The sequence below is a fragment of the Tasmannia lanceolata genome, unplaced genomic scaffold (assembly GCF_043159265.1).
Source record: "Tasmannia lanceolata isolate RefF3 unplaced genomic scaffold, GAP_Taslan_0.1 ptg000018l, whole genome shotgun sequence".
NCBI lineage: Eukaryota > Viridiplantae > Streptophyta > Magnoliopsida > Canellales > Winteraceae > Tasmannia > Tasmannia lanceolata.
The window spans coordinates 28,059,822-28,067,885 of record NW_027518695.1 but is presented as its reverse complement, the minus strand read 5'-3'; the positions used below and the strand labels follow the sequence as shown (position 1 = coordinate 28,067,885).

The 8,064-nt window shown below is 35.1% G+C and overlaps 1 long non-coding RNA gene across 1 annotated transcript; it reads right to left on the bottom strand.

Moving 5' to 3' along the window:
- Positions 1 to 1,532: 1,532 nt before the first annotated feature.
- Positions 1,533 to 3,417, bottom strand: LOC143852036 (uncharacterized). The gene is made up of 4 exons (XR_013236625.1): positions 3,265 to 3,417; positions 2,561 to 2,762; positions 2,257 to 2,380; positions 1,533 to 1,771 (listed from the first exon to the last, which is right to left on the bottom strand). It is a non-coding gene; the product is annotated as an uncharacterized LOC143852036 (long non-coding RNA).
- Positions 3,418 to 8,064: the final 4,647 nt, after the last annotated feature.

Sequence of the window (8,064 nt, the reverse complement as noted above, 5' to 3'; positions counted from 1 at the left end):
AACAGTGGGGGGCCACATTTTTTGGGTGATCCAAACCATTCATTTGAAAGGCCCTTACCTAGATAGGGTGTCCACAAAAAATCAGCCCCATAGGATCATCCTAACCCATCCAACAGTGGAGGGGAAAATGGGCAGATTTGTGGACAAGCTGTGTTTGTCCATTTTTCCCCATTTTTCCCTCCACTGTTGCATGAGTTAGGATGATCCTATGAGGCTGATTTTTTGTGGACACCCTATCTAGGTAAGGGCCTTTCAAATGAATGGTTTGGATCACCCCAAAAATGTGGGTCCCCACTGTTTTTAACCCGACCGAGTAGATAAGCTTATCTACTCGACCGAGTACGCACACCTTTCCCTATATATATATATATATATATATATATATATATATATATATATATATATATATATATATATATATATATATATATATATATATATATACACACACACACGATGCACGGGGGCAAATAAAATGAAAATTTTGATGAGAGATAGGTGAAACTCCTCAATAAAAAGCGATTTGGTAGGGAATTTCATGGTAAGGAATTTCGTGGCTGACTTTTGCATGAGAGAACAATCACACATTTTCACTTTTCAACTGTCTTTTGTCTTATTCATTTAATTTGTCCGAAGTGGCTGTTCTCTCAAGCAAAAGTCAGCTCCAAAATGCATTTCCGCGCCATAGCAAATCGCACTTAAAAAATGATCCTAAAGAAACAATGAGAAATATAAAGTTGCCTGACATTAAGAATCATTTAAAATGACAAAATAAGCTTATAGTATAACAACATAGAGAAAGGATACTATGATTAACAACATACAGATGATAAATAAAACCATCCAAAAATCATACATATTCCACAAAAAGTGTACGATGTAGATGCAGCTAGTGGCAGAAACTAATGAAATCATATAGATGGTGGTGGAAGGAAAGAGCAGAATTTTTAAGATAAGAACATGGAAAGAGAAAATGTCATATAAGTAGCAAGACCACAACGGCACAACATATTATCGTTCATTTATATGGAATAAGTAGTTTTCTAATATAGGATGAACCTAGATGTTTCACTTATGCTAAAATATCAAATTCAGATATGCTAAGAGCTCTTTACTGTCAATGTTTTACACAGAAAGAAACAATTCTAATAGAGAAAACTGTTCGTGCGCAGCTGCGCAGGGAGGTACCTGCGCATTAGTGGCTTAAAAAGCCACCGATTGGTTCGTATGGTGGGTCCACCTTTGCGGGGTCCACAAAAAGAGACCAATCAGTGGCTTTTTAATAATGCGCAGCTGCACAGGAACACTTTTCTCATTCTAATAACCTGATGTAATTTATACAGTGACATTAGTCTACACTAAATAGAAGTAATAGATAGAAAACATAGTTTGCCACATACATATGATTGTTCCCCTAATTTGCTCATTCCAAAAATATGGAGACATAAACAATTTAAGCACCATGCCAAAAGTTTTAATATAACTTCGAACTGGTTATTGACGAAGCAATTCAAAAGCGTATATATCAGAAAACTTGAATTAAAGGTTAGCACAATCTCTAATGGTGCAAACTGACCGAAGACATTGAATATTGCCACCATAAACTCGATGTTTCGTTTATGCTGAAATATCAATTCAGATCTGGTAAGAGATTCTCATTGTGAATGATTTTACCCAAACACATGGCAGCTTCCACCATAAATAGTCCAAGAGATTAAAAGCCTGAAGCCCACAATACTTCCATTGTAAACCAGATGCATCACCTCTTCACCTGAACCTCACACATTAAAAAAAAAGTAAATTAAAAATTATGCATAATTTCATAAAGGAAACGAAAGATCATGCAAGCAATCTACCACCTAACCTTTCACAGCCCAACAGAAACGTAACAACAACCCATCATAAAGTAGGAGAAGAAAATAATACTATTACTTTTAATAGCACCAAAATTCTACTATTACCCTTGTTGCAAAAACAAATTGAAAGAAACAATCTTAAGAAAATAAATATATAAAATGCCAAAAAAAATGAATAACATTGATCTTGTGGGTCAAAATGCAGAGCTCAATTTGTTTAATGGAGAGTTTTTCTCCTATTTGCAACCCATAAAAAAGTATTTATGAGAGCACGGTTTGTTTAATAGGGAGTTTTTTCTAGAGTTTACAATATAGAGTTACATGGCTGTGAATAAAAAACAGAAATCATTTTATAGAAACAGCTGTTATGCTACTAAACCCGAGATGTAAATGAGCAAACCTATAGTAGAAACAAAAATCTCTGGAAGCATTCACAATAAGCTCGATTCATGTCAGTTGCCTTGTCTCTCCCTCACAGCATTATTTATAAAGATTTTATTTGCTTAATCCTCTGCAAAGAGAAGCTGCAGTTACAATAAACACGAAAGAGATCATTTTTCATGGGTAAAATAACATGAAAAAGAAATACCATTGGCACACGATAGACAAACCTATGAAATTTAGCAGTAATCAAAGAGAGGGGAAAGGAAAACGTTAAATATATGCAGGATAAATAATTTCAAGGAAAAGAGAAGTAAAATTACCTGCCGAAGAAGTTACATGTTATATTTGACCAAAATTTATTGTTGTTAACAAACTATTCAGGAGCAGTGATGCTAAGATTCATCTGTGGACAGTAAAATCCTTTTAGTTATGGATAGTCCAATTCACCCATCACCAGAATCATGCAATTTCCTTTTTTATGTCCCGCTGAATCATGAAATCTCTTTTTTATGTCCCACTGAACTGGTTTGAATGCAATATCAAATGTCAAAAGCCATAGGATAAAGTGAGCAATATGAAGAATAGTGAGGAAACATCCAAATATATCCATGAAGGATGCAAAAAAAATTTCATTAACTGAAATGTGATGTTTCATGGCTAATCTAATGGCTGAATCTCATACTATTTCTCCAACACAAAGCCACACATTAACTATCCTTATATTTGGAATTTATATAATTCTAAACTTGCTGCTATATAAAACATCTGCTGGAAATCAAATTCAATAGAAGGGAAGCAAGTTTTCTACAGTTCTTTGAAAATCATTGGTGTATGTTAAGGTTGGATGATTTCAAAACAGTAATGTGAAGAGATTTGTGATTTACATATTTCATTGCCCGAATTAGTAAGTAAAATAATTGGGAAAAAAAGAATGGAACAATAACGACATAACTTTATTTTGCAAAGGAAAGGACTCGAAAGAAGGCAACAAAATAAAAAACCCCTTGGGGCCTGTAGAGATGACCTAAGTTTAATCTTCAGGTGCTGAGATGCTTAAAAATCAAGTAATATTAGACTCCATGTGCTTTCTTTTCAAATCTACAGGTCAGAAACTACCATACAATCCAATCTCCAAAATGAAAACCTAGGAACCATAGAAGAGAGACCATCCAAAATTTCCAATAATGACTTCACCAGTCACTCTGTGAAGGAAAATCCAATTACATAATCATGAGAAAAATAAAATTTAAGTAAATGAGCATTAAATGCAGCATGAGGAAAATGGTCTGTATTATCTTTATGGCAAAATAAGCAGAATTTATGGCAGTAGCATATGAAATACAACCAAATTTACATTCATCAAATAAAAGCAAATTTACATGAAATTCAACAATTACTAAAAAAACCAAGCTGGAAAATGTAGTAGATATAATCCAAACATTAGTCAATAGATGAGGAAAAAAGAGAGAAAAACAGGTTCTTTAATTTCTCATCTGTGAGCCAACGGATGAAAAAAGGTCTGTGTTTGTTACCAATCTTCAAAGAAAAAAATATCTTTCACAATCTTCAAAGAAAAAAAAATATTAGGACTTTTCTTCATACCCATATGTTGCCAGGAATAATAATAGCATTGCCTTCCAAAAGAAACTGGCATCCAAAAATCCCTGCACCAAAATCTCAGAATCCACTGAGAAACTAAAAAGGAAGAAAAACTGAAACGAATTGGTAATGCTGTGTTCTCTTGTTTCCTTTCCCGTTGGGTTTCCGGGGAAACCCCTGTATTTTTCCGCGGAAACTGATATTTGTGGTGTTCTTTTAGTTTCTTCGGAAACTATTTTATCAAACGTGGAAAATGAAATAAATTATGTGGAAAAGACTTTTCCGTGACTTTTCTCCCATCCCATTTCCGTTACAAACTATCGGAAAACCTTACTTTCTCTCAAGTTTCCCCGATCGTAGCTGTGTGGAGAAAAAAAAGAGACAAACAACTTTGTCGTCTCCATCCTCCCACTGTGGCGAAAAAGCCTCATCTCCGACCTCGATCACGGTACATCCTCTCACTCTCTCTTCTCTGTTTCTTGTCTCTCGTCCCCATTCTTTCATTTTTTTTTTTTTGAAACCCTTGTGCTCATCTTCTCCAATCTGAAATAGGGTTTCTATAAACTTGATTTAGTAAATCTGAAATAGGGTTTTTATAAATAGCTCTGTAAAATTGATTTGAGAGATCCTATTTCATATTTTTGAGAAACCCTATTTGAGAATATTTACAGAAACCCTATTTTGGGTTTCATAAAATTGAAATAAAGTTTCATTCTCCATCTTTTCCGAGTCTAAGAACCGATAATCCAAGCTCTAGGTTTGTTGGGTTTTTTTTAGATTTAGGGATTTTTTTTATTGCGGGTTCTGGTTGCTTTTTTTTACTTTTTATGCTAAAAATAGGCATAAAAGGAGTTTGTTGGTATGTCTTTGCTTGGGGGTTTCTGTACAATTCATTTTGCTGGTGTTTATTTTTGTGATTTTGTTGTACTGAGCTTTGTGAGTTTAACCCTATTTCGTTTCCTTGAAATAGGGTTTTTCGAAATCGAAAGATACTGAGATTTTTTTTGAATCTTGGTGGTGGGTATGTTTGATTCCTTTATTTTGGTGGTGTTTTTGTGTTATATAGATTTTTGTGATTGAAACCTCTGTTTTTCTTTGTTATTTTATTCTGTTTTTTCCCTAGTTATTCAAAATAAATTTCTTCACATGCAACAAAAGTGAACAAATTTCTTTCACCCCTTGCGGTAACTTGATTTACTTGCCCATCTTGGAGATCTTTGTTATATTTGGGATTTGAATGTGTATTGGGAAGCTCGGCCTTGTTTTGCTCTTTTTGTTTACACTTTTTTGTTTACTTGGATTTGTCATTCTATTGTTGCATTATCATCTTTCTTAGTCATTTTTTTTTAGGCTTCTTCCTCTTGTTGTTGAGCACTATCCGCTTGTTACATATGTAGTTTTTATGTCAAGTCTATGTTGGTTGCCTGATTTATATCTTGGCAAATCTATCTTAGCAACTCTATATCTGTGATAATTTGATTGGCATTGTTATTGTTCAACTCTATCTTGGCAACTCTATATTTGTGACAATTTTATGTCAAGTCTATGTTGGTTGCCTGATTTATATCTTGGCAACTCTATATTTGTGATAATTTGATTGACATCGTTATTGTTCAACTTCTGTTTGTCATGGTTTTCTTATTTTGATTGACTTCAGAGGGTTGGACCCACTTATTTTAGACTAGATTCTATGTTGGCATCATTCTGCATATCAGTTTGTCACAGTTTCTATTTAACAGGTTTCTATTGAGTTTCCCTGCAACGAAACGCATATTTCTGTAGTTTCTGTGAGGTTTCTGTCAGGTTTCTATGCAACGAAACGCTCATCTGACAGGTTTCTGTCAGGTTTCTTTTCCTTCACTTTCCTTTCTGCCACTTCCCTTTACTTCCCTTCACTTCCCTTTCCTTTCCTTTCCCTTTTCTTTCATTTCCCGACGAGAGAACAGAGCATAAGGGATAGCAAAAACTAAAACAAATTTATGCCAAATTTGGTGCATTACAATTGGAAACACATGAATGGAATTGGTAAGGGATAGTAGAATAAGAAACGTTTTAAGGTTTTAGAATAAAATCAATAGTAACTGTTATGGTATGGAAAAACTGAAACGAATTTATGCCAAATTGATGCATTAAAATTTGAAACATATGATTGGAATTGGTAAGGGATAGTAGAATAAGAAACGTTCTAAGATTTTAGAAAAAAACAACAATAGGAAGCAAGTATGGGAATTTTCACGTCCGAAATTGGGTGCTAAGTAGATTTGAGAGAGAAGGTTTGGGTTTATGCGTTTGACAATGAACGGGGAGATTTTCTAGAATAGGGAGAAATTTTCTCCGGAATACGTCGAGATTTTCTCTATTAGAAAAGGAAGTCCTTTAGTTTTACGGTATGTGCTCTAAATTTGCCATGTTTAGACGTCTAAAATATATTTACGTCGGCAAAGTTTTAAGGTATATTTCGTCTTTTGAAGAGAGGGTGCCACCATGGACAGAATGCTGGATTGGGGAGCTGTCCACGTAGGCGTGAACAGTGAAACCCCCATCCAGCTATATTATAATAGATAATAGATATATATTCATTTAAGTAGTCATTTTCAAATTAATGAAGATTTCCATACTAAAAATGATATCAAACCCCCCCCTCCCCCCCCTCCCCCCCCCCCCCCCCCCCCCCCAATTCTTTCTCTCTAACGAACCCCTTAACGTTATCCGTTAAGTTTTAAAGGCAAAGAAAAACATTAAACGGGATGAATTTATCCTCAAGCAGTGAACCTTTTTCACAGAAACCGTTAAAGTGGGGGATTTTATACGTTTGGGGGTGGGGGAGAATATCATTTCCCTTTTACTTGGTAAACTATTTTAGACTCCAAAGAAAAAGAAAAAGATGGATTAACATAGGGAAATGATATCAACACAACCCTAATTTGATATTAACACTAACTCATGTTGCCTTTTATTATTTTAAGCGCTGTGAAAGGTTATTTCAATTTCCAAAAAACTCTCAGGAGCCAATTAAAAGAGAAAAGACAAGATGGGTTTGTGCAAATATTAAAACATGGTTGTGCTGATATCATATTCCATACCTGTTCATTTACTCTTGTTACTCACCTATTTTGAGAAGGTCAGTAATCCTAGACCTCATATCGTCCTCCTGTTCATCTGAATTTTGGACAATTTCCATAATCCGAGATTGGGTGCACCATGATCAGAGCTAACATTGTTCATCATCCATGTGAGAATTTGCTCTAAGGGGGCAGAGAATAGTTAAGTAATAAAAAATAAAAATAAAATAAGGTCCACCAAAACCCATGCATAGGGTGTCGGCCCACCATTTAAAACTTTATGCTTTGATGGGGTCCAACCATCTTGCATAATATGCATAGCATGCTGGGCCCACCATTTGACACGACACGGCATGGTGCGGGGCCACCATTTTACGCTTCATATTTTTATAGTTTGGGCTCACCATCTTCCCCTAACCCATGCATGAAGTGGAGCCCACAATTTACACATCATATTTTGATGTACCAAGGCACATTATTTACACATATACCAAAGAAAGGATTGCACTATGCTTTGAAAATCCCAATAATTTCTGAGATTTTGTATTTTGTACGCATGAATTCTAGTATTATTCAAAAAGTACTATGGGCCCACTTCATAGGATGATCCTTAACCGTTAATTTGTCTGGCCACAACATTAGTAGGCTACACCCCATAATTCATCTCCACAGGATGATCCTAACTCTCCGATCTTTAGAGGTTTAGATAACGGGAGTCCCTTTATAGATCTGAGGGTTAAGATCATCTTATGGACATGAATTGGGGTAACAACCTAATAGCCTTGTGGCCTAACAAATGATCGGATTGGATCATAATATAAGTGGGCCCATAGTATCTTTTGAAAAAATATTGGACTTCACTCCGGGACAGCATATAAAGTCTCCCAATTCCCCTGCTCAAATACTTTTCATTTTTTCCCTTAAATTTTCTGTCTAATGTGCCATTCCTTTTAGCTACTGATATTGGCACTACGATATTCCTTTTGGTCACTGATAATGGCACTACATTGTTTTAAAACTCTGCTTTTGTTGCTTTATAATCGGCTTCTGTGAGCTTTTTGGGAACTGTAACAGCCTTTGACGGCTGTTTAAAAAGGAAAGACAAGTTGAGTTTGTGTAAGTATTAAAAACATAGTAGTGCTAAGTGCTAACATCAGCAGCGT